General features: G+C 41.1%; 1 protein-coding gene and 1 long non-coding RNA gene across 4 annotated transcripts in view; one reads left to right on the forward strand and one right to left on the reverse strand.

Moving 5' to 3' along the window:
• The window catches only part of LOC149129300 (uncharacterized), a 75,091-nt gene that overhangs the window by 6,855 nt on the left and 42,068 nt on the right, over positions 1–26,168 (forward strand). The window lies entirely within an intron of this gene.
• The window catches only part of LOC149129301 (ATP-dependent DNA helicase PIF1-like), a 33,912-nt gene continuing 14,411 nt past the window's right edge, over positions 6,668–26,168 (reverse strand). For 2 of the 3 annotated variants that reach the window (XM_089346605.1, XM_089346604.1), the window contains 2 exons: positions 11,785–19,135; positions 6,668–6,968 (listed from right to left, as the gene is read on the reverse strand). The gene's annotated coding sequence lies outside the window, so the exon portion shown is untranslated. The remainder of the gene's footprint in view (positions 6,969–11,784; positions 19,136–26,168) is intronic. The other variant, XM_089346606.1, reaches the window with a different exon arrangement.

Consider the following 26,168-nt stretch of genomic DNA (forward strand, 5'->3'; position numbering starts at 1 on the left):
ATCCACAAATCTACACTTAAAAAAAACCCATCACTATTCTATTTCTCAACCAAGTTGATAATTCCACAGAAATCTCCAAGAATATTTCGAAATTTACCAAAATATAACATAAATTATTCCTTCAAATACAATATTTAAATGTAATTTATAAAAATATATCAAAAATATAATCTTCTTAAATTTAATAGGATGTTTAACTTTTATAATGTCAAAATACAATTTATAAAGTTGAAATATGAAAATTATTTTTATAAACTGAATATTTGAAATGTAACAAATATATTTGTTTAAAATAAATTAAAATTATGGTTTCTGTTGTTGATGTTTAACTGAAAGTCAATTCTTATCTAGTAACCCTATGGTCAGACATTCTAGCCATGACCCCACCCATAAGTCATTATTATCTAACATGTTTTTAGGGGCACCTTTGGGACTTTGCTGTTGGTTTTGTAATAGAGTTTATAATAATTGCAGAAAATGTGAAGTAATTCTCAGAAGCCATCCATCTGGTAAATAATATCGAAGATGGTGAAAAAACATATTTAATGCATTGCACATTAAAAAGGTTGATGTAGGATAAAGATGTGCTGAGAGAGAAAATATATGTTGTCACCAAATTGTTTAATATTTAAACAATTCTTCTTGTTTGCTTCAAGATATAAAATAGAAATGAAATCACCAGAACAATTTCATTTATATTCAAAGTTTAATATTAAAATTTTAAAAAATCAGTTTAAAGAATTTGATTGATTGAAAGAAGAAAAAGATTAATTAGTAGAGTCGTTAGAACGTTGGACTTAATACCTTGTGGTATTTATACTGAGTCTTTGTCTGCTGAGTTCAAATCATGCCGAGATTAATTTTGATTTTTATTATGCAAGGGTCGATAGTTAAAATGCCCGTCTGAGGTGGTGGTCTGATGGAATTATATTTTTGACAAGATTTCTTCATCATCATCATCATCATCATCGTTTAACGTCCGCTTTCCATGCTAGCATGGGTTGGACGATTTGACTGAGGACTGGTGAAACCGGATGGCAACACCAGGCTCCAGTCTGATTTGGCAGAGTTTCTACAGCTGGATGCCCTTCCTAACGCCAACCACTCAGAGAGTGTAGTGGGTGCTTTTACGTGTCACCCGCACGAAAACGGCCAAGCTCGAAATGGTGTCTTTTATGTGCCACCCGCACAAGCCAGTCCAGGGGCACTGGCAACGATCTCGCTCGAAAATCCTACAGGAGCCAGTCAGGCGGTACTGGCAACGGCCACGCTCAAAATGGTGCATCTCATGTGCCACCCGCACAAGAACCAGTCCAGGGGCACTGGCAACGATCTTACTTGGCTTGCCGGGTCTTCTCACGCACAGCCCATTTCCAAAGGTCTCGGTCCGTAGTCATCGCCTCGGTGAGGCCCAATGTACGAAGGTCTTGCCTCACCACCTCAGCCCAGGTCTTCCTGGGCCTACCTCTTCCACGGGTTCCCTCAACTGTTAGGGTGTGGCACTTTTTCACGCAGCTATCCTCCTCCATTCTCACCACATGTCCATACCAGCGCAATCGTCTCTCTTGCACGCCACAACTGATGCTTCTAATGTTCAGCTTTTCTCTCAAGATACTTACACTCTGACGGGTATTCACATTGACATTACACATCCAACGGAGCATACTGGCTTCATTCCTTGCGAGCTTACGTATGTCCTCAGCAGTTACAGCCCATGTTTCACTGCCATGTAGCATGGTTGTTCGTACGCATGCGTCATACAGTCTGCCTTTTACTCTGAGTGAGAGTCCCTTTGTCGCCAGCAGGGGTAAGAGCTCTCTAAACTTTGCCCAGGCTATTCTTATTCTAGCAGCTACACTTTCAGCGCACCCACCCCCACTACTAACTTGGTCGCCCAGATAGCGGAAGCTATCGACTACCTCTAGTTTTTCACCCTGGAATGAGATAGAAGTTGTTTCCTGTTTGTTTGCAGTCTTTATTGCACCTGAACATCTGCCACAAACAAAAACTAACTTGCTAGTTAACCTGCCTTTGATGTTGCTGCACCTCTTATGTGTCCATAGCTTGCACCGGGTACATCTTATAGAGTTACTACCTACTCCTTTTCTACATACTGAGCAGGGCCATCTACCTGAAGGGGTTTGTGTTTTATCTACCTTCCTACTTATTAGGATTTTGGTTTTAGCTAGGTTGACTCTAAGGCCCTTCAATTCTAGACCTTGCTTCCACACCTGAAACTTCTCCTCTAGTTCTGATAGTGACTCCGCAATTAGGGCAAGGTCATCAGCATAGAGGAGCTCCCAGGGGCAACCTGTCTTGAACTCCTCTGTGATTGCCTGGAGGACTATGGTAAATAATAGGGGGCTGAGGACGGAACCTTGGTGGACCCCTACCTCTACCCGGAATTCATTGCTGTACTCATTTCCAACCCTCACCTTACTGGCAGCATCTCTGTACATGGCTCGCACAGCTCTCACTAACCATTCTTCTATCCCAAGTTTCCTCATTGACCACCAGATAAGGGATCGGGGGACCCTGTCAAAGGCTTTCTCCATGTCAACGAAAGCCAGGTACAGAGGTTTATCCTTAGCTAGGTATTTCTCTTGCAACTGTCTCACTAGAAATAAGGCATCAGTAGTGCTTTTACCTGGCACGAACCCAAACTGCATCTCATCTAAATTGATTCGCTCCCTAATTAGTTGGGCTATGACCCTCTCTGTAACTTTCATAACCTGATCTAACAGCTTGATGCCTCTGTAATTATTTGTATCTAAAGCGTCCCCTTTACCTTTGTAGCAGTTGACTATGATGCTGCTACACCAGTCATAGGGTATGACTCCTTCGTGTATCACCTGGTTCGTAATACGGGTGACTAGGCTATAGCCAACACTGCCAGATATTTTGAGCATCTCTGCAGTGATTCCTGATGGGCCGGGGGCTTTCCCGGTCTTCATACTCTTAATTGCTTTATCTACCCTGGTACTATCAACTCGGATAGCTGGTCCCTCTATTGGGTCGACATAAGGCAGGCTCTCTTTCTCCCATTCATTCTCTTTATTAAGCAATCTATCGTAGTGGCATCTCCAGACCTCTTTCTTTGCATCCTCATTTAATGCAAGCGTACCATCATCCATGCGAACACATTTCTCTCCTACAACATCACTATTCTCTCTCCTACACTGTCTTGCAACACGAAATACCTCGAGTCTTTGGTCCTCACGGCGCAGAACATTGGCAAATCTTTCCTTATCTGCTTCCCCTCTGGCTAAATAAACCTGTCGCCTAGCCTCTCTTCTGGCACATTGGTACAATTCCCTGCTACCACCGTTCTTCCAGTCCTTCCAAGCTTGTTTCTTTTGTCTAATAGCCCTGTCTACCTCCTTGTTCCACCACCACGTTACTCTGGGTCGGGAGGGGACCTTACACCACCCACAAATCTGGTCGGTGGCTTTCAACAGGTTGTCCCGCAGAAATCTCCAATTGTCTTCCACGTTGTATGATGCTATATCCCCTTCTATTTCGTTAAATGCTTCAAGTAACTTGTCTCTAAGTCTCTGTCCGTTTGCAGGGTCTTTAAGCTTCCACACCCTTCTTCTCCAAGCCTGTCTAATTCTGGGCACCCATTTTGCCTTAATCCCAAAGTCGCTAACTACTAATCTATGTTGTGGGGTACATTCTTCGCCAGGGTAGGTTTTGGCATTTATAAGCCGCCCTCTTTCCCTATTTCTGGCGAGGATGTAGTCGATTTGGCTAGAGTGTCTGCCGGAGCGGTAGGTGACTAGGTGACTGGCAGGTTTCCTGAAGTTGGTATTGCAGACCATAAGATTGGTTGCATCACAGAACTCCAGCAGTCTGGTTCCCTCCTCGTTGCGGGAACCAAAGCCATAGCCTCCATGTATGCCATGGAAGCCCCCAGCACGACGTCCGACATGACCGTTGAAGTCTCCAGCCACAAAGAGAAGGTCCCTGTCACTCGTCGACGAGGTAGTTTGCAAGAGGGTGTCATAGAATTGGTCTTTCAGACCATCTGGTAGCCCAGGTTGAGGTGCATAGGCTGAGATGACAGTAGCTAATCTATGATGAAGCACTAGTCTGATCTTAAGTACTCTGTCACTTACTCTAACGACCTCGATTACCTTATCCACCCATTTCTCCGCTAGAAGTATTCCTACGCCCCCGACCCCGTCAGTGTTCCCTGCCCAGAAAATCTTGTACCTGTGTTCTTTGCCTGTGAGGAACCTTGCAGAACCTCCTCTCCATTTTACTTCCTGGATGCAGCACATATCTACGCGTCTCCGTTCAAGCATCTCAACAATTTCACCAGATCTACCTTTCAGCGTACCGACGTTGAGAGTGCCAATCCTAACAGTATGGGTGTTGGGGGTGTGGGCCTGTAGCCTGGGAAGGGGAAAAGCAGTGTCGTGTACCTGAAAAGAAAACTTGCAATTGGAAGAATTCATAAGCAAAACAGTACCTACAACCTGCAAACATTTCTCAACCTTAATGCGCTACCCAAAGGTAGGGGAGAGGATGGCCAAGGCCACTAGATGGGTTCCGGGAGACAGCCGAGGTTGACAGGATGACAGAGGAATGAACTTCCGGTGGAGGGGGCGGGATGACAGAGGAATGAACTTCCGGTGGAGGGGGTGGGATGACAGAGAAATGAACTTCCGGTGGAGGGGGTGGGATGGCAGAGGAATGAACTTCCGGTGGAGGGGGTGGGATGACAGAGGAATGAACTTCCGGTGGAGGGGGTGGGATGACAGAGGAATGAACTTCCGGTGGAGGGGGTGGGATGACAGAGGAATGAACTTCCGGTGGAGGGGGTGGGAGGGCGGGTTACCGCCAGCGAGTAGATAGGGCTCTTAATTGTAGATTTTAAATATTTGAGAGACAACAATGCATAAATCGTAATTTTTTAAAAGAGCAATGAATTCTGGGTGATTAGAATATAACGTAGCATGAATTTAGGAAGCTTAGAAAATGAATAAGCATGAATTTAAGACAACAACTGAATTCAATTGAATTTCATGGAGAGAAACAAGATAAATAATAGGGGGCAAAACTAAAGCGCAAGGTATTATGAGATGTTTGAGGCCGTAAATAAATAAAAAAATCTCTATCTTATCTGCATCTTGGGTATTTCGTCGTAGTATGTCAGCGAGATAATTTAGAATGGGTTTCTCATTTATATATAGCCAGAACCTGAAGACCTTAAGGAAAACTACGAAGGAGAGAGAGGATGGAGGGGTAGACAGAGGCATGGCGGGAGAAAAGATCATCATCATCATCATCATATATATATATAAAGAGAGAGAGAGAGAGAGCGGGGGGGACCAGTCAAGCAGCACATCACGCTGTAATTCTTGGGCTGAGAAATCAACACTTAAAAGCCATAATTTTAAGGAGCGATAAGAATTTTTGAATAAAGGAAAATGGGTAGTGGTGGGTAGGTACCGCCAGCGAGTAGATAGGGCTCTTAATTGTAGATTTTAAATATTTGAGAGACAACAATGCATAAATCGTAATTTTTTAAAAGAGCAATGAATTCTGGGTGATTAGAATATAACGTAGCATGAATTTAGGAAGCTTAGAAAATGAATAAGCATGAATATAAGACAACAACTGAATTCAATTGAATTTCATGGAGAGAAACAAGATAAATAATAGGGGGCAAAACTAAAGCGCAAGGTATTATGAGATGTTTGAGGCCGTAAATAAATTAAAAAAATCTCTATCTTATCTGCATCTTGGGTATGTAATGTGGTTGTTTTGTGATCTGAGTTCAAATCTTTTTTGTTGCCTCCCTGGGTTGCAGACTTAATCTATCACCTTTTTCAACACCATCACCTGGCCCTTGGGATGCTTTTAGCAGAGGATTTCTCTGTTGTATGCATTCATGTTAGGTCTCTTGTTTTGAGAATGTCTTTCTTCCATTCACCACTCTCACAGACCCTGGAAAAATAAAGGGCCATTGGCAGGGCCCTTCTCCCTTGCTAGGCTTTTAAAAAATTAAGTTTACAAAAAACCAACAATTAATTTCACTTGAGAATTAGAAATCTACTATAAACTACCTAAAATAGTGTATCCTTAGATGAACATATCCGTTCATTTAACTTAGATGAACATATCCGTTCACCACCACTAGCATGGACTATTAGAGAAAGTAGCTAAACCTCACCCAAATCACACGTGGAGCAATAAATTTCTAGCTGGCATTCACTGACTTGATCAACAAGCTTGGGGGAAATGACATGACAGCAACAACAACACCAACAATATCACACTCACAAGCATACACACACACACACACACACACACACCACTACCACAGTCACCACCACAACCATCAAGACCCAGAAAAGAAAATTAAATTCATGATGTATAAAAGGTTAATGAATGTAGGATCTGTTAGAAATAGCAGCCAAATCCCCTTCCAATAACACCATAGTGTCTTAACATAACTTTATACATATTTATGTATGTGACCAGTGACAGTTGAATTGTACATGAGAGCTAGATCTGTTAGAAACAGCAGCCAAATGCCCCTCCAGCCTACTGAAATTAATTGCAGTTTATAAATTCTATGGCTGTCTTTCAACAAATGAACAACAGGTCCATTTAACTGCAGCACTTGATATGCTAGAAACAACAGCAAGACTTTAGCAAACATATATGAAGAAAGAGAAAGGGCAATTTTGAAGTAAACACTCCATACAACCCCTCATAACTTTATTATTTTCTGGAATTTTCAGAAGAGTTTTGTGAATTTGTTCTCAACACAGAAATTGATACAGTTATGCAAAAGTGAAAAGGAAAGATTGTTTTTGTGTTTTTTAAGTGCTATTTAGCTGTTATTTTTAACACTTTCATGTATTGATGCTTTCATCATATTTCTCTCAATAAATTCATTTAATGATCTTTTGCTGGGGTTTAAGCACAAAGTCCAGACTGTCCATTTTCTAAATCTGCATTTTAAAGAAAAAATTTTAAAAGATTGTTTTAAATTTCAAAAAATTAAAACAAAATTTCCTGGAAATTGAAAAAACAAAACTGTTAGGAGTGATTATATGGGATGCTTAAATCAGAACTCCAGCATGGACAAAATATAGAAAGAAGCAGAAAGAAAAATATTTAAATATCTCATGTATCAATGGTTAATGGACACTAGGCCTTCTGCAAGAAATAGCAGTCAAGTCTCCTTGAATCACAGAATTACCTGTCTGTCTATTATCAGCTCTTCTTAACAGCATTTGGAATCAGATACCTTCCTTGCAACCCTCCCCCGTATAGACATTCAGTCCCAGGGCACCATTTTCTACCATACACATGTGATTATTCTTTGTCTCTTGGCACAAGGCCTGGAATTCTAGTAGAGGCAGCTAATCGACTCCATCGACCCTGCGTGTGAACGATTCTTTCACCTCACTGGCTTATACACACACACACACACACACACACACACACACACAGTGTAACATCACTCACTCTCTCCCTCTCCATCTTTCTATTCATTTATTTACGTAATAATTCTCATTTTACTTTTAGCACAAGGCCTGCAATTATTGTGGGCAGCTAATCGATTACATTGACCCTATTACATGATTTGTGCTCAATTCATGACCATGGAACAATCAGATGCAAAGTTACCCTCACCAGAATTTGAACTCACAATGTGAAACTGTACAAAATGGCTGCAAGCATTTCCTCTGACATGTGAGGGATTCTGCCAACACGCTGTCTTATGAACATACACACACACATACTATAACTACAATAATATATATCATATATAGTTATATTAATATATATGCTTCTAGAAATAGCAGTCAAATTTCCTAAAATCACACATCATGCTGTGTTAGGTCTGAAGAATGTATCTGCATTGTAGGAAGGCTCGTTGGAATTACCAGCCAATTAAAGCTCTAATTACAGTGTACTTTCTAATGCATGTATATATGAGGTTGTAGTAACGTCTCACGCATGCGTGGAATTAAACAACCAAGCGTTCCCGCTTCTATTCTATCTCTTTCTCGGTCGGCCGGCCATGAGCATGGACGTGTCAAGCAGTGTCTCCAACATTCCAATCTGGAGACAGTCTCTTGCTGGCCAGCAATAGAGCATGGACGTGTTTAGCTGTCACTCTCCATCTTTCAGACTTACGCTCAACAGCTTGCTTACATCTACATAACAACGTCCCAACAACTATGCTCACACACACAGAAGCTGTAACAACAAACAAGAGCTAAAGATATATATATTTACCACCTGAATGAATGTTGTTTAGGTTGATAGTCCGGAGTTCAGCGTTCCGTTATATTTTAAATTTTATATAGGAAAGTCAGGTATACATCTAATGATGTATAACCAACTTTCCAATACTGGTGACCCCCGACGTGATTCGAACACGCAGCCCGCTGAGCTACAATACCAACCTATAACTGGTGAACCCCGACTAAAGAACAAATACGGCCATGGAAACTGAATTACGTATTACCAACATCAACAAGCGCGGTTTTTATCTCGCCTCTGTTAGAGTGGATTTTTCCACTCACGATAAACAGACAAGAATTACAGCCTGCGACTTTCCAATTGTGTACTTAAAAAAAAAACTTGGTATAAAACTCTCACGTGTTCTGACTTTCTATCTGCTGTGATATCTCACATACATATAGACGGCCTGTCTTTTATTATGTTCTTATATGTCGCATTCACACTCTCACATACACATACATCTTTTATGCCACACTAAATAACTCTTGTTATTCATTTCATACGGTTGTCTTTTCTATCGTCTCATTACTGGTATTTACGAAATCTATGTTATCGAAGTATAACATTATTTGTATATCATCATTGATATATATTTTGTATTCGACCGTGTGACACGTTTAAATAAAAGGAGTCCTCTGTTTTTCCATTTGTCACCATTTGTCCTTTTGAGTTCGCACGGTCGTTCTTTCATCTTGGGTTAAGAAAATTTTTCTTCGAGGTTTTCGCTAATGGCCGTACAGAGATTTGTCTGTCGACCGTCTGTAAAAAGCGCACCTCTTCAACCATCATCAACGAACAGCCTTTTCACCACCAGCTTCGTTCAACCAAGATTACCACCGTGACGACAACAATTACTACTACCAACTACAAGCATTCCTCCCGACGTCGCCAAGTTTCAACAGGACATTCTATCTCCTTGTGGGACTCTTGTACGAACTGGATTTTTTCTCTACAGACACTTTCACTTGTTCTGTGTTTTCACTTACACACACACTAGTGCACTCATATATTTTCTTTCCTTTCAGGGAAAACAAACAATCAGACTTTTACATTGCGTGATTCCAGTTTCCTGGACAGTTGTCATCATGGTTGTTTTGTCATTGTCATTTCATTTGTACATTGCATGCATGTATCACACGAGTGTACATTTCATTTCTTTCATTTTTCTTTGTGTGTGTTTTGTGCTACATCTTGTGGGTGGTTTTCAGTGGCCATCCTGCCTCAGGCGTTCTAACAGATTTCATATTATCGTGCGTTTCCGCACTGGCAAGGTAGCCCTGTAGTAACGCCGTGCGCATGCGTGGAATTAAACAACCAAGCGTTCCCGCTTCTATTCTATCTCTTTCTCGGTCGGCCGGCCATGAGCATGGACGTGTCAAGCAGTGTCTCCAACATTCCAACCTGGAGACAGTCTCTTTCTTGCTGGCCAGCAATAGAGCATGGACGTGTTTAGCTGTCACTCTCCATCTTTCGGAGTTACACTCGACAGCTCGCTTACATCTACATAACAATGTCCCAACAACTATGCTCACACACACAGAAGCTGTAACAATAAACAAGAGCTAAAGATATATATATTTACCACCTGAATAAATGTTGTTTAGGTTGATAGTCCGGAGTTCAGCATTCCGTTATATTCTTAATATTATATAGGAAAGTCAGGTATACATCTAATGATGGATAACCCACTTTCCTATAAGGTCATACAGGATCTCTGTCTAGTAGCTAGATCACTTTTAGTAAATGTTGATTTAACCCCTCCCCTTAACATTTCTGGCTTTCTCCATAAGTCAGGAAAAAAATCTATTCGTTTTGAGGACAGGGAGTCGCTTCTTGTATATCTGTATATATAGTTGTATTGATATTTTCTCTTGTAGAAATAGCAGTCAAATCCCTTTAAATCACACATTATACTGGGTAATGTCTGAAGGAAATATCTATAGTGTGACTCAGCTTGTTAGAAATAACGTCCAAATCTCCCTCTGACATTAAACATAGGAGATGAAAGAGAGAGACAAAGAGAGTAGAATGAGAGAGGGAGGAGGACATATAATGAGGGAGTGAGAAAGAAGGTGCTACATGGAGGGATCGATGGAATAACTACAAGGCTTAACAAAAAAATGAGGGGTGTTCATTAACGATGTCCTATCACCCACCCACTTCCAGTTATTGCAGGAAACAGAACTTGTACAGGTAGAATCCTACATGTCTCTACACGTCACATTGTAAATTGCAGCTTTCCACTAGAATTCGTTTGTCTTTTTTGGCTGCTGAAGTGCACTAAGCAGTTATAATGGAGGCAGTTGAATGCAGATCAATGATCAGGTTCTTTATACTTGAAAGGTCGTACACCAAATGAGACTTTTGATGAGATGAAAGAAGTTTATGGTGACGATGCACCATCATACGACATAGTCAAGCACTAGCATCACCAGTTCAAATGGGGCTGGACATTGGTGGAAACAGTTGGACAACCACATTCTTTATATTCTTATCATGATTCTGCACCATCCCTCTGTACACCACTATAAATTGTATTCCTAGTTTTGCTGTTTATATCTGGTCATAACCTACACAATATACAGTTCCTGTCAGTACAGAGAGTTCTTTCGAATGGATTTTATGGCAGTTCCTGGCCTTTCTTCCTGCTTCAGTCAGTGGATTCAATTTACCCGAGGTTCTTCTAAATTAATATGTTAGTTCTCCTCCAAGGCTAGCATTGATGAACATGATGTTTTGGTACGTTTGGCCATCATACCATGAGCTGGCCTTCCCTATCTTCCTCTTCGTCCCTTCTATACTATGCCATGATTTACTCTTGTCTAGCAGGCAGATCCCATTTGCATCATTCTCTATGATGGTCTTGAGTTTTGTCACGGCTCCTTTGTCCACCCTGATCCTTTCTCTTTGACTGTCCCTGGAGAACTGCAAGCAGTAGATGAAGTACTGTATGTGTCTCTTCAATTCCGTTGGGTCACACATTTAGGACTCCTTTCTCATAACCCTTATCAAGTCCGATATCAGGATATTGAACTTAGTATCATCCACATTTGTTGTATTCTGTGGCACAGGGATCTGGAGGCCATGGGTTTGGCATAGTATGAATGGAGAATCTGAACTTTGCTATTTCTAGTTTCCATCTACAGTTGAGTGTCCAAAACATGTAGTTTGTAGTTGGGGTGCTTATTAGGGTAATCTATTGTTCGTTAACACCCTGTTAGATGGGATTAGCTATTTGCTGGATGCTCTTCATGGTGCTTGCTTCTAGTTCATAGATGTTATCTTGTGGAAGTGTTTTTACTACTTTCTTGAAATCATTAACATAGCGAGAATACATGGTTAGGATTATGGAGTTCTCTGCAGAGCGTTCTTGGAATCTCTTATCCCACCATACCATAAAGAGGTTGGCCACATGCCCTCTTCCTAGGCATATATTTTTTCATTGAACTCAAACATTTGATACTTTAGAATAACTTTGGTACTAGCAACTATCATGTAACATTTTCTCACCTGGTCATAGTTTTCTGGAGTCCTTATGCCTCTGATCCACCTTTTCCATCTGTCCATAAGGGTATTCTTGGCCATGGGGTGATGGTAGGGTGTCTACCTGTTTTCGGTTGACTGGGGCAGAAGCATGAAGAATCTTGCAAAAGCAAACACATAAACAGAGAAAATAGGTTGTGCTTTATTGAGTGACTAAATGACTAAATCTTTTTGAAGAGAGAAAACATCAGGTGAGTTTTATTTCAAATGATTGTTTTCGGGTTAGATCACAGTGACGTCAGTCTTTCTGTACAAGTAAATGTGTGCCCAAGCACATCTGCACACACACACACACTTTTACTTAGACATAGACACAGGCGTCATTGTGGCCTGACCCAAAACTGATCATTTCAAATAAAATCTCACCTGATGTTTCTTCTATTCAACAAGTATTAATCATTTCATTTAATAATGCACAACAACCAGTTTTTTTTTTTTCCTTTTCGTGTATTTAATTTGTTTATTATTTTGACCTTTTGCAATTTCTATTCATGTGTATATGCATCAATGTGTGTGCATATATGTATGAGTGTGTGCAAACAGCTGCGTGTGCATGTGTGTGTGTGTGTGGGTATGCAACACACCCATGAAGACTTGGGAAGACGAGAAGACTGCATGAAAAGAAATCTGATACACCCTCCACCCCACCAAAGAAAGGAGAAGACTTTGGAAATTGCTTTTAAATAAGAAACTCAGTCTGTCTGTCTGTCTGTCTATCTGTCAATGTATAAATATATCTATTTGTGTGTGTGTGTGTATATATGGTGGTGCTCCAGCATAACCACAGCTGCATGGCTGAAATGAGTAAAAGAATAAAACAATAGTATATATGTATACAGATATACATATTTAGATACACACACACACACACACACACACACACATATATAAATACATACATATGCAATTTATATACATATATATGTATGTATGTATATATATATACATATATATATATATATATATATATATATATATATATATATATATATATATTAGTGCTTCCAACCTTACTTAGTGCTTCCACTATTCTGTCCGTCTCATTATAATGTCGTCAAATTCATTTCAGTTGTCCATAACAATGTCGTCAAATTCACTCAGATATTCAAGTTATTCAATTTTAATTTTTATCACATAGTCACTTATCTCTGCCTTAGATTAGCTGACCGAAAACTCTTATTTCTCAATTCTATATTTCTACCACTTACTGTCTCTATGAGACATAAATCCCAAAAGAGTATCTCTCTATTGCCCTCGTGCTCTGGCCTAACCCTCTCTCCTTTAGTCTGTCTCTCTCGATCCCACTCTCTTTTCTCCTCCTCTTTCGATTAACCCCTTGCTTCGCCAGGGCTATAAAACTAGCGCTCGCACCCCAAATTCCCCCACTAGACCTAAATACCTTTGCAGCAATGGCTGTCGTGCACCCGCCCTCTCACCCCCCCACCAGTACCGGAAGTTCCTACCTTCTCCACCAGTACCGTAAGTACTTGGCTGTCTCCCATAAACACTTCTAAAGGCTTCACGCCATTCCCCCCTACCCCCACTTAGGGTTCATCTCCTATGTAAGGTAGCGATCATATGGTGCAAAATACGATAGTGTAGTAGATGCAGGTTGAAATGAATGCTACTGATTGTTTATGAATTCTGCAAAATGCAAGCTTTCTTTTAAGGTACGTGACGCTGCTGTTCCCCGCCCCAGGGTCTCACAGGCCCATACCTCCCACACCCTCAGGGTTGGCACTCTCAACGTCGGCACACTGAAAGGTAGGTCTGGTGAGATTATTGAGATGCTTGAACGGAGATGTGTCAATATCTGCTGCCTCCAAGAAGTAAGGTGGAGAGGAGGTTCCACTAGGTTCCTCACAGGCAAAGAACACAGGTACAAGATTTTCTGGGCAGGGAACACAGACGGGGTCGGCGGCGTGGGTATACTTCTTGCAGAGAAATGGGTGGATAAGGTAATCGAGGTGGTTAGAGTATGCGATAGAATACTTAAGATTAGATTAGTCCTTCACCATGAGTTAGCAACCATTATCTCGGCCTATGCCCCTCAGCCCAGGCTACCCAACGGACAGAAAGACCAATTTTATGACACCCTCCTGCAGACTACCTTGTCCACGAATGACAGGGACCTTTTCTTTGTGGCTGGTGACTTCAATGGGCATGTTGGACAACATTCAGGGGGCTTTTATGGCGTACATGGAGGCTATGGTTTTGGTTCACGCAATGAAGAGGGAACCAGGCTGCTGGAGTTCTGTGATGCAAATGACCTTATGGTTTGCAATACTAACTTCAGGAAACCTGCCAGTCACCTAGTCACCTACCGTTCTGGCAGACACACTAGCCAAATCGACTACATCCTCACCAGGAAAAGGGAAAGATGGCTGCTTATAAAAGCCCAAACCTTTCCTGGCAAAGAATGTACCCCACAACATAGACTAGTAGTTAGTGACTTCAGGATTAGAGCTAAGTGGTTGCCCAGAAGACGACCAGCATGGAGGAGAAGGGTCTGGAAGCTCAAAGATCCTGCGAATGGACAGAGATTTAGAGACTTATTATTCAAAGCCTTTGACGAAATAGAGGGGGATATAGCTTCACATGATGTAGAAGACAACTGGAGGTTTCAACAGGACAACCTGCTGAGGGCCACTGACCAGATCTGTGGATGGTGCAAAGTCCCCTCTCGACCCAATATAATGTAGTGATGGAACAATGTTATTGACAGAGACATTAGGGAAAAGAAACAGGCTTGGAAGGACTGGAAGAACGGTGGTAGCAGGGAATTGCATCAGACTGCTAGAAGGGAAGCTAAGCGACAGGTTTATTTAGCCAGAGGGGAAGCAGAAGAGAAAAAGTTTGCCAATGTTATGTGCTGTGAGGAACAAAGACTTGAGGTATATCGTGACAACTAATTAGGGAACGAGTCACTTTAGATGAGATGCAGTTTGGGTTCGTGCCAGGGAAAAGTAACACTGATGCTATATTTCTGGTAAGACAGTTGCAGGAGAAATACCTAGCCAAAGATAAACCTCTGTACCTAACTTTTGTTGACATGGAGAAAGCCTTTGACAGGGTCCCCCGATCCCTTATCTGGTGGTCATTGAGGAGACGAGGGATAGAAGAATGGTTAGTGAGAGCTGTGCGAGCCATGTACAGAGACGCTGTCAGTAAGGTGAGGGTTGGCAACGAGTACAGTGAAGAATTCCGGGTAGAGGTAGGAGTCCACCAAGGTTGAGTCCTCAGGCCCCTCCTATTTACAATAGTCCTCCAGGCGATAACAGAGGAATTCAAGAGGGGATGCCCGTGGGAGCTCCTCTATGCTGATGACCTTGCACTAATTGCTGGGTCACTATCAGAACTAGAGGAGAAGTTTCAGGTGTGGAAGCAAGGATTAGAATCGAAGGGCCTTAGAGTCAACCTAGCTAAAACCAAAGTCCTAATAAGTAGGAAGGTAGACAAAACCACAAAGCCCTTCAGGTAGATGGCGCTGCTCGATCTGTAGAAAAGGCGTAGGTAGAAACTTTATAAGATGTACCCAGTGGAAGCTATGGACACATAAGATGTGCAGCAATATCAAAGGTAGGTTAACTAGGAAGTTAGTTTTTATATGTGGCAGATGTTCAGGAGCAATACTATAAGACCCAAGTTAAAAACATTCCCAACAATTCAATTTCTCTGGTTGACATTAACACACCTACCCCCAATAGGGACCTTAATTCCCACATTTTAGAGCTCCATGAGCAAAATACTTTTTATATGTTCCATAAGACTGGAATTTTGGAATCTGTGCATAAAGATCAGTAGTATGGGAAATATGTGGCATGATTAGAATTTTTTATGGTGTGTAAAGAGGGAAAGAACCCTCATCTGCAATTTTGATGAAATTCGAATCATAGGTATTCCAGTTCCTTACAAAAAATATAACAGAAAAGTCTCATTCTTCAATTGCATGTAACATGGGCAACGCTGGGTATCTCTGCTAATATATATATATATATATATATATATATATATATGAATGCATACATATATACATGTGTGTGTGTGAAATATAAATATATATATATATATATATATATATATATATATATATATATATATATATATATACATATATATACACATACATATATAGGCTGGTCGTATAAAAGAACACATAAAACCTAAAGGAAACTGAAAATGAAATAATCTAATTTAATGAGGGTTTTCGAAGGGATCATAAATAAATGGCTCTAGATACACATAAAAGGCATCTATAAATTACTCTTGCAATTTGGAAAATTAAGGGAAACATGAACCCTAAAGAGACCGATAGAATAAGGAATAAATTGTGGTGGTTGATTTCTTTGACTAAAAATTCTTCAAGGCTGTGCCCCAGCATGGCCGCAGTCAAACGAGTGAAGCAAGTAAGAGATAAAAGATATGTGTGTGTGTTTGTGTACAACTGGGTTATGAAAGACATAAAAGTGTTTTTGCGAAGGACATTGAATCCGTATGCATAGTTCATGGCACCCAAGTGATGTCAAGACATTTCAACAGAACAGGAAAACAGTTTCTGACAGATGCAAAAGTTTCACAGGAATTCATTAACTCAACATTGACTAAAGAGTGTTGATTGAAATATGTGTTATGTTTAAAGATGTATTATATTTAATAGGTTTCTGTACACAGACATGCAAAGACCTTTGCTGTGTAGATTCTCTCAGGAAGGGAATTCTCCTTACAGGAAATGCTTGTGAGAAGCCCCCCTCCACTGGGCTATATATACCTGTCTGCATAGATATGTATAATTATGTGTGTGTGTGTGTGTGTGTGTGTGCATCATCATCATTTAAGGGCTGCCATATGCCACACCACCAGATACTTTAAGCATTTCAGTGGTGATTCTTGAGGGGCCAGGGGCTTTCCTGGTCTTCATACGTCTCGTGGTTTTATCTACCATGCTGCTGTCTATTCGGATTGCTGGTCCCTCTGTTGGATCCACATTAGAGAGACTCTCCTGTACACACACACACACACACATTTATATGTGTGTGTGTGTATGTCCAGATGCATGGCTCAGTAGTCAGAGCATCGGTTCCACAATCATGAGATAGTGAGTTCGATTCCCAGAGTGGGCTGTGTGTTGTGTCCTTGGGCAAGACACTTTATTTCACATTGCTCCAGTTTGCCTTTCCGTTGGATAAAATCGGTGGCGTGGAGAGGGATGGTTTGCTTGCCTAGCCCGAGGGGTGGGGGTCATTCGATAGCTAAAACCGTGCAAAGTGAATTGTGACCAGTGATGTGTAGCAACATTGGATAGTCTTGTCGGTCACGTGATCGGTCCGTCTGTATGCATGTATGTATGAATGTGTGTGTGTGTGTGTGTATGAAAAGTCCACTTTCTGTTCTGCTATGGGGGTGGACAGTTTGCCATAGGACTGCACCAGGCTGTGTTAGCCACATTGCATTGGTTTCTATGGCTGGATACCCTTCCAGATGCCAACCACTTCATAGAAGTGCCTTTAACATGGCTCCACCGAGTCACTTGCAAGATGAAGACGTCTCAACAGGAAGGGATGAGTAGCACTGAGGGAGATGGGTTTGTGCCAGTTGAGAGGTGAATGTATAATAGGGAGCAGGTTAGAGTTAGGGGTCATATTGTAGGAGATACTTGGCTGTCCCCGTTTGAAAGATTGAGAGAAATAAATGGCAGGGGAGATGTGTGATGGGACATATTCTTAAGGGACAGCGGGAGAGAATATAAATGAAATGAAGGACATACCAAGGATTGGACAGGGTGAGTGGACAGAGGAGATCAAGGGGTAGGGGTGATTCATGAGAGTATGAAGAGAGACAGATGGAGATATGAAGAATGTAGCAGGTGATGGTGAGGGATATAGGGGCAGCTCAGGGGGCCAGGGTAGGTTTGTGAGGGCATTGAGAGTGAGTGTATGTGATGGGGGAGAGGAGCATGCAGAGGGGGGGGGGAATGATCATGGGTGGAAGAAAGGAAGGAGTTGGAATAGTGTGTTGTGGTGGGGGAGGTGAGGGAACAGATTGTATTGGGGCAAGGCATAAACATAAACGGCTTACCTGTATGCATGTATATATTTACTGGTTTCAAATTTTGGCACAAGGCCAGCAATAAATGGGAGAGGGTTAAGTTGATTACATCAGTCCCAGAGTTCATTGAACCTAAATGTGAACCTTGCTGGAATTAGAACTCAGAACATCAAGTCGAACGAAATGCACCAAGCATTTTGCCTGGTGTGCTAACGATTCTGCTGCCAGCTCACCTTACACACACACACACACACACACACACACACACACACACATGTACATATGTAGATATATACATAAAAGCACATAGATATAGACAGGTATCTATATATTGATACATACATATATATGTGTGTGTGTGTATGAATATAAATATAATTTTATATATCTATATATACACACCTTTGTATATATATATACTTACTACGTATGTACATACATAGACTTACTATGCGGGTGGTTGATTCAATTCTGAGCAAGAGAAAAGATTTATGAAATTCATGGACAATACATTGTTTTTTGATTTTGTAAGCATGTCAATATGGAATTCAAAACAGGGGCCGAATGTTGCTGCTGGAAAGATGGTGGATAATCTTGCAGCTGTCTACAAAGTCAGTTTTGCTGGACATCACCAACCTACGCATACACACACACAGAGTTGAGTGAGGGAAATCTCTGTATGGTTGTAAGACCAGCTATAAATAGTAGCTACATAACCCTCAAATACAGAAATATGCAAATATACTGAAACACACATATAGCATATGTGTGTGTGTGTGTAACATAACACATTTATGTGTGTGTGTAACATAACGTGTGTGTGTGTGTAACATAACACTATGTGTGTGTATGTTAGTGTATGTGTGTGTGCACCCCCAGTTTGAAATTCACCAGTTTACTTCTACAAACTTCAGTCTGACATTTCAAATCAGGATAGAAATTGTTGAAATATTTGCAAAAAACCCAAAATAAAGAAACAGGTTAGAAATTCATTGTTGCAGAACCGAATAAGAGAGCAGAGTGTGTAAGCCAATATTATCTTGAATAACATCGATGGACAACGTGACTGCCATCTTAGGTGAGGTAGGATCATTTCACTGTATCAGTTTACCCCAGGCGTTTCCATTTATTGTCTCGTTTAAGAAAGGTGATCTTGAATAAAGTTAAGGATTGTCAACCTTGATGGTTGTGGTGGTGACTGTGGTAGTGGTGTGTGTGTGTGATATTGTTGGTGTTGTTGTTTTCGGTTGACTGGGGCAGAAGCATGAAGAATCTTGCAAAAGCAAACACATAAACAGAGAAAATAGGTTGTGCTTTATTGAGTGACTAAATGACTAAATCTTTTTGAAGAGAGAAAACATCAGGTGAGTTTTATTTCAAATGATTGTTTTCGGGTTAGATCACAGTGACGTCAGTCTTTCTGTACAAGTAAATGTGTGCCCAAGCACATCTGCACACACACACACACTTTTACTTAGACATAGACACAGGCGTCATTGTGGCCTGACCCAAAACTGATCATTTCAAATAAAATCTCACCTGATGTTTCTTCTATTCAACAAGTATTAATCATTTCATTTAATAATGCACAACAACCAGTTTTTTTTTTTTCCTTTTCGTGTATTTAATTTGTTTATTATTTTGACCTTTTGCAATTTCTATTCATGTGTATATGCATCAATGTGTGTGCATATATGTATGAGTGTGTGCAAACAGCTGCGTGTGCATGTGTGTGTGTGTGTGGGTATGCAACACACCCATGAAGACTTGGGAAGACGAGAAGACTGCATGAAAAGAAATCTGATACACCCTCCACCCCACCAAAGAAAGGAGAAGACTTTGGAAATTGCTTTTAAATAAGAAACTCAGTCTGTCTGTCTGTCTGTCTGTCTGTCTATCTGTCAATGTATAAATATATCTATTTGTGTGTGTGTGTGTATATATGGTGGTGCTCCAGCATAACCACAGCTGCATGGCTGAAATGAGTAAAAGAATAAAACAATAGTATATATGTATACAGATATACATATTTAGATACACACACACACACACACACACATATATAAATACATACATATGCAATTTATATACATATATATGTATGTATGTATATATATATACATATATATATATATATATATATATATATATATATATATATATATATATTAGTGCTTCCAACCTTACTTAGTGCTTCCACTATTCTGTCCGTCTCATTATAATGTCGTCAAATTCATTTCAGTTGTCCATAACAATGTCGTCAAATTCACTCAGATATTCAAGTTATTCAATTTTAATTTTTATCACATAGTCACTTATCTCTGCCTTAGATTAGCTGACCGAAAACTCTTATTTCTCAATTCTATATTTCTACCACTTACTGTCTCTATGAGACATAAATCCCAAAAGAGTATCTCTCTATTGCCCTCGTGCTCTGGCCTAACCCTCTCTCCTTTAGTCTGTCTCTCTCGATCCCACTCTCTCTCTCTCTTTTCTCCTCCTCTTTCGATTAACCCCTTGCTTCGCCAGGGCTATAAAACTAGCGCTCGCACCCCAAATTCCCCCACTAGACCTAAATACCTTTGCAGCAATGGCTGTCGTGCACCCGCCCTCTCACCCCCCCCACCAGTACCGGAAGTTCCTACCTTCTCCACCAGTACCGTAAGTACTTGGCTGTCTCCCATAAACACTTCTAAAGGCTTCACGCCATTCCCCCCTACCCCCACTTAGGGTTCATCTCCTATGTAAGGTAGCGATCATATGGTGCAAAATACGATAGTGTAGTAGATGCAGGTTGAAATGAATGCTACTGATTGTTTATGAATTCTGCAAAATGCAAGCTTTCTTTTAAGGTACGTGACGCTGCTGTTCCCCGCCCCAGGGTCTCACAGGCCCATACCTCCCACACCCTCAGGGTTGGCACTCTCAACGTCGGCACACTGAAAGGTAGGTCTGGTGAGATTATTGAGATGCTTGAACGGAGATGTGTCAATATCTGCTGCCTCCAAGAAGTAAGGTGGAGAGGAGGTTCCACTAGGTTCCTCACAGGCAAAGAACACAGGTACAAGATTTTCTGGGCAGGGAACACAGACGGGGTCGGCGGCGTGGGTATACTTCTTGCAGAGAAATGGGTGGATAAGGTAATCGAGGTGGTTAGAGTATGCGATAGAATACTTAAGATTAGATTAGTCCTTCACCATGAGTTAGCAACCATTATCTCGGCCTATGCCCCTCAGCCCAGGCTACCCAACGGACAGAAAGACCAATTTTATGACACCCTCCTGCAGACTACCTTGTCCACGAATGACAGGGACCTTTTCTTTGTGGCTGGTGACTTCAATGGGCATGTTGGACAACATTCAGGGGGCTTTTATGGCGTACATGGAGGCTATGGTTTTGGTTCACGCAATGAAGAGGGAACCAGGCTGCTGGAGTTCTGTGATGCAAATGACCTTATGGTTTGCAATACTAACTTCAGGAAACCTGCCAGTCACCTAGTCACCTACCGTTCTGGCAGACACACTAGCCAAATCGACTACATCCTCACCAGGAAAAGGGAAAGATGGCTGCTTATAAAAGCCCAAACCTTTCCTGGCAAAGAATGTACCCCACAACATAGACTAGTAGTTAGTGACTTCAGGATTAGAGCTAAGTGGTTGCCCAGAAGACGACCAGCATGGAGGAGAAGGGTCTGGAAGCTCAAAGATCCTGCGAATGGACAGAGATTTAGAGACTTATTATTCAAAGCCTTTGACGAAATAGAGGGGGATATAGCTTCACATGATGTAGAAGACAACTGGAGGTTTCAACAGGACAACCTGCTGAGGGCCACTGACCAGATCTGTGGATGGTGCAAAGTCCCCTCTCGACCCAATATAATGTAGTGATGGAACAATGTTATTGACAGAGACATTAGGGAAAAGAAACAGGCTTGGAAGGACTGGAAGAACGGTGGTAGCAGGGAATTGCATCAGACTGCTAGAAGGGAAGCTAAGCGACAGGTTTATTTAGCCAGAGGGGAAGCAGAAGAGAAAAAGTTTGCCAATGTTATGTGCTGTGAGGAACAAAGACTTGAGGTATATCGTGACAACTAATTAGGGAACGAGTCACTTTAGATGAGATGCAGTTTGGGTTCGTGCCAGGGAAAAGTAACACTGATGCTATATTTCTGGTAAGACAGTTGCAGGAGAAATACCTAGCCAAAGATAAACCTCTGTACCTAACTTTTGTTGACATGGAGAAAGCCTTTGACAGGGTCCCCCGATCCCTTATCTGGTGGTCATTGAGGAGACGAGGGATAGAAGAATGGTTAGTGAGAGCTGTGCGAGCCATGTACAGAGACGCTGTCAGTAAGGTGAGGGTTGGCAACGAGTACAGTGAAGAATTCCGGGTAGAGGTAGGAGTCCACCAAGGTTGAGTCCTCAGGCCCCTCCTATTTACAATAGTCCTCCAGGCGATAACAGAGGAATTCAAGAGGGGATGCCCGTGGGAGCTCCTCTATGCTGATGACCTTGCACTAATTGCTGGGTCACTATCAGAACTAGAGGAGAAGTTTCAGGTGTGGAAGCAAGGATTAGAATCGAAGGGCCTTAGAGTCAACCTAGCTAAAACCAAAGTCCTAATAAGTAGGAAGGTAGACAAAACCACAAAGCCCTTCAGGTAGATGGCGCTGCTCGATCTGTAGAAAAGGCGTAGGTAGAAACTTTATAAGATGTACCCAGTGGAAGCTATGGACACATAAGATGTGCAGCAATATCAAAGGTAGGTTAACTAGGAAGTTAGTTTTTATATGTGGCAGATGTTCAGGAGCAATACTATAAGACCCAAGTTAAAAACATTCCCAACAATTCAATTTCTCTGGTTGACATTAACACACCTACCCCCAATAGGGACCTTAATTCCCACATTTTAGAGCTCCATGAGCAAAATACTTTTTATATGTTCCATAAGACTGGAATTTTGGAATCTGTGCATAAAGATCAGTAGTATGGGAAATATGTGGCATGATTAGGATTTTTTATGGTGTGTAAAGAGGGAAAGAACCCTCATCTGCAATTTTGATGAAATTCGAATCATAGGTATTCCAGTTCCTTACAGAAAATATAACAGAAAAGTCTCATTCTTCAATTGCATGTAACATGGGCAACGCTGGGTATCTCTGCTAATATATATATATATATATATATATATATATATATATGAATGCATACATATATACATGTGTGTGTGTGAAATATAAATATATATATATATATATATATATATATATATATATATATATATATATATATATATACATATATATACACATACATATATAGGCTGGTCGTATAAAAGAACACATAAAACCTAAAGGAAACTGAAAATGAAATAATCTAATTTAATGAGGGTTTTCGAAGGGATCATAAATAAATGGCTCTAGATACACATAAAAGGCATCTATAAATTACTCTTGCAATTTGGAAAATTAAGGGAAACATGAACCCTAAAGAGACCGATAGAATAAGGAATAAATTGTGGTGGTTGATTTCTTTGACTAAAAATTCTTCAAGGCTGTGCCCCAGCATGGCCGCAGTCAAACGAGTGAAGCAAGTAAGAGATAAAAGATATGTGTGTGTGTTTGTGTACAACTGGGTTATGAAAGACATAAAAGTGTTTTTGCGAAGGACATTGAATCCGTATGCATAGTTCATGGCACCCAAGTGATGTCAAGACATTTCAACAGAACAGGAAAACAGTTTCTGACAGATGCAAAAGTTTCACAGGAATTCATTAACTCAACATTGACTAAAGAGTGTTGATTGAAATATGTGTTATGTTTAAAGATGTATTATATTTAATAGGTTTCTGTACACAGACATGCAAAGACCTTTGCTGTGTAGATTCTCTCAGGAAGGGAATTCTCCTTACAGGAAATGCTTGTGAGAAGCCCCCCTCCACTGGGCTATATATACCTGTCTGCATAGATATGTATAATTATGTGTGTGTGTGTGTGTGTGTGTGTGCATCATCATCATTTAAGGGCTGCCATATGCCACACCACCAGATACTTTAAGCATTTCAGTGGTGATTCTTGAGGGGCCAGGGGCTTTCCTGGTCTTCATACGTCTCGTGGTTTTATCTACCATGCTGCTGTCTATTCGGATTGCTGGTCCCTCTGTTGGATCCACATTAGAGAGACTCTCCTGTACACACACACACACACACATTTATATGTGTGTGTGTGTATGTCCAGATGCATGGCTCAGTAGTCAGAGCATCGGTTCCACAATCATGAGATAGTGAGTTCGATTCCCAGAGTGGGCTGTGTGTTGTGTCCTTGGGCAAGACACTTTATTTCACATTGCTCCAGTTTGCCTTTCCGTTGGATAAAATCGGTGGCGTGGAGAGGGATGGTTTGCTTGCCTAGCCCGAGGGGTGGGGGTCATTCGATAGCTAAAACCGTGCAAAGTGAATTGTGACCAGTGATGTGTAGCAACATTGGATAGTCTTGTCGGTCACGTGATCGGTCCGTCTGTATGCATGTATGTATGAATGTGTGTGTGTGTGTGTGTATGAAAAGTCCACTTTCTGTTCTGCTATGGGGGTGGACAGTTTGCCATAGGACTGCACCAGGCTGTGTTAGCCACATTGCATTGGTTTCTATGGCTGGATACCCTTCCAGATGCCAACCACTTCATAGAAGTGCCTTTAACATGGCTCCACCGAGTCACTTGCAAGATGAAGACGTCTCAACAGGAAGGGATGAGTAGCACTGAGGGAGATGGGTTTGTGCCAGTTGAGAGGTGAATGTATAATAGGGAGCAGGTTAGAGTTAGGGGTCATATTGTAGGAGATACTTGGCTGTCCCCGTTTGAAAGATTGAGAGAAATAAATGGCAGGGGAGATGTGTGATGGGACATATTCTTAAGGGACAGCGGGAGAGAATATAAATGAAATGAAGGACATACCAAGGATTGGACAGGGTGAGTGGACAGAGGAGATCAAGGGGTAGGGGTGATTCATGAGAGTATGAAGAGAGACAGATGGAGATATGAAGAATGTAGCAGGTGATGGTGAGGGATATAGGGGCAGCTCAGGGGGCCAGGGTAGGTTTGTGAGGGCATTGAGAGTGAGTGTATGTGATGGGGGAGAGGAGCATGCAGAGGGGGGGGGGAATGATCATGGGTGGAAGAAAGGAAGGAGTTGGAATAGTGTGTTGTGGTGGGGGAGGTGAGGGAACAGATTGTATTGGGGCAAGGCATAAACATAAACGGCTTACCTGTATGCATGTATATATTTACTGGTTTCAAATTTTGGCACAAGGCCAGCAATAAATGGGAGAGGGTTAAGTTGATTACATCAGTCCCAGAGTTCATTGAACCTAAATGTGAACCTTGCTGGAATTAGAACTCAGAACATCAAGTCGAACGAAATGCACCAAGCATTTTGCCTGGTGTGCTAACGATTCTGCTGCCAGCTCACCTTACACACACACACACACACACACACACACACACACACACATGTACATATGTAGATATATACATAAAAGCACATAGATATAGACAGGTATCTATATATTGATACATACATATATATGTGTGTGTGTGTATGAATATAAATATAATTTTATATATCTATATATACACACCTTTGTATATATATATACTTACTACGTATGTACATACATAGACTTACTATGCGGGTGGTTGATTCAATTCTGAGCAAGAGAAAAGATTTATGAAATTCATGGACAATACATTGTTTTTTGATTTTGTAAGCATGTCAATGGGGGGGTTAGACATATGGAATTCAAAACAGGGGCCGAATGTTGCTGCTGGAAAGATGGTGGATAATCTTGCAGCTGTCTACAAAGTCAGTTTTGCTGGACATCACCAACCTACGCATACACACACACAGAGTTGAGTGAGGGAAATCTCTGTATGGTTGTAAGACCAGCTATAAATAGTAGCTACATAACCCTCAAATACAGAAATATGCAAATATACTGAAACACACATATAGCATATGTGTGTGTGTGTGTAACATAACACATTTATGTGTGTGTGTAACATAACGTGTGTGTGTGTGTAACATAACACTATGTGTGTGTATGTTAGTGTATGTGTGTGTGCACCCCCAGTTTGAAATTCACCAGTTTACTTCTACAAACTTCAGTCTGACATTTCAAATCAGGATAGAAATTGTTGAAATATTTGCAAAAAACCCAAAATAAAGAAACAGGTTAGAAATTCATTGTTGCAGAACCGAATAAGAGAGCAGAGTGTGTAAGCCAATATTATCTTGAATAACATCGATGGACA

This window comes from Octopus bimaculoides, unplaced genomic scaffold, assembly GCF_046866305.1.
Source record: "Octopus bimaculoides isolate indiv1 unplaced genomic scaffold, ASM4686630v1 contig69, whole genome shotgun sequence".
NCBI lineage: Eukaryota > Metazoa > Mollusca > Cephalopoda > Octopoda > Octopodidae > Octopus > Octopus bimaculoides.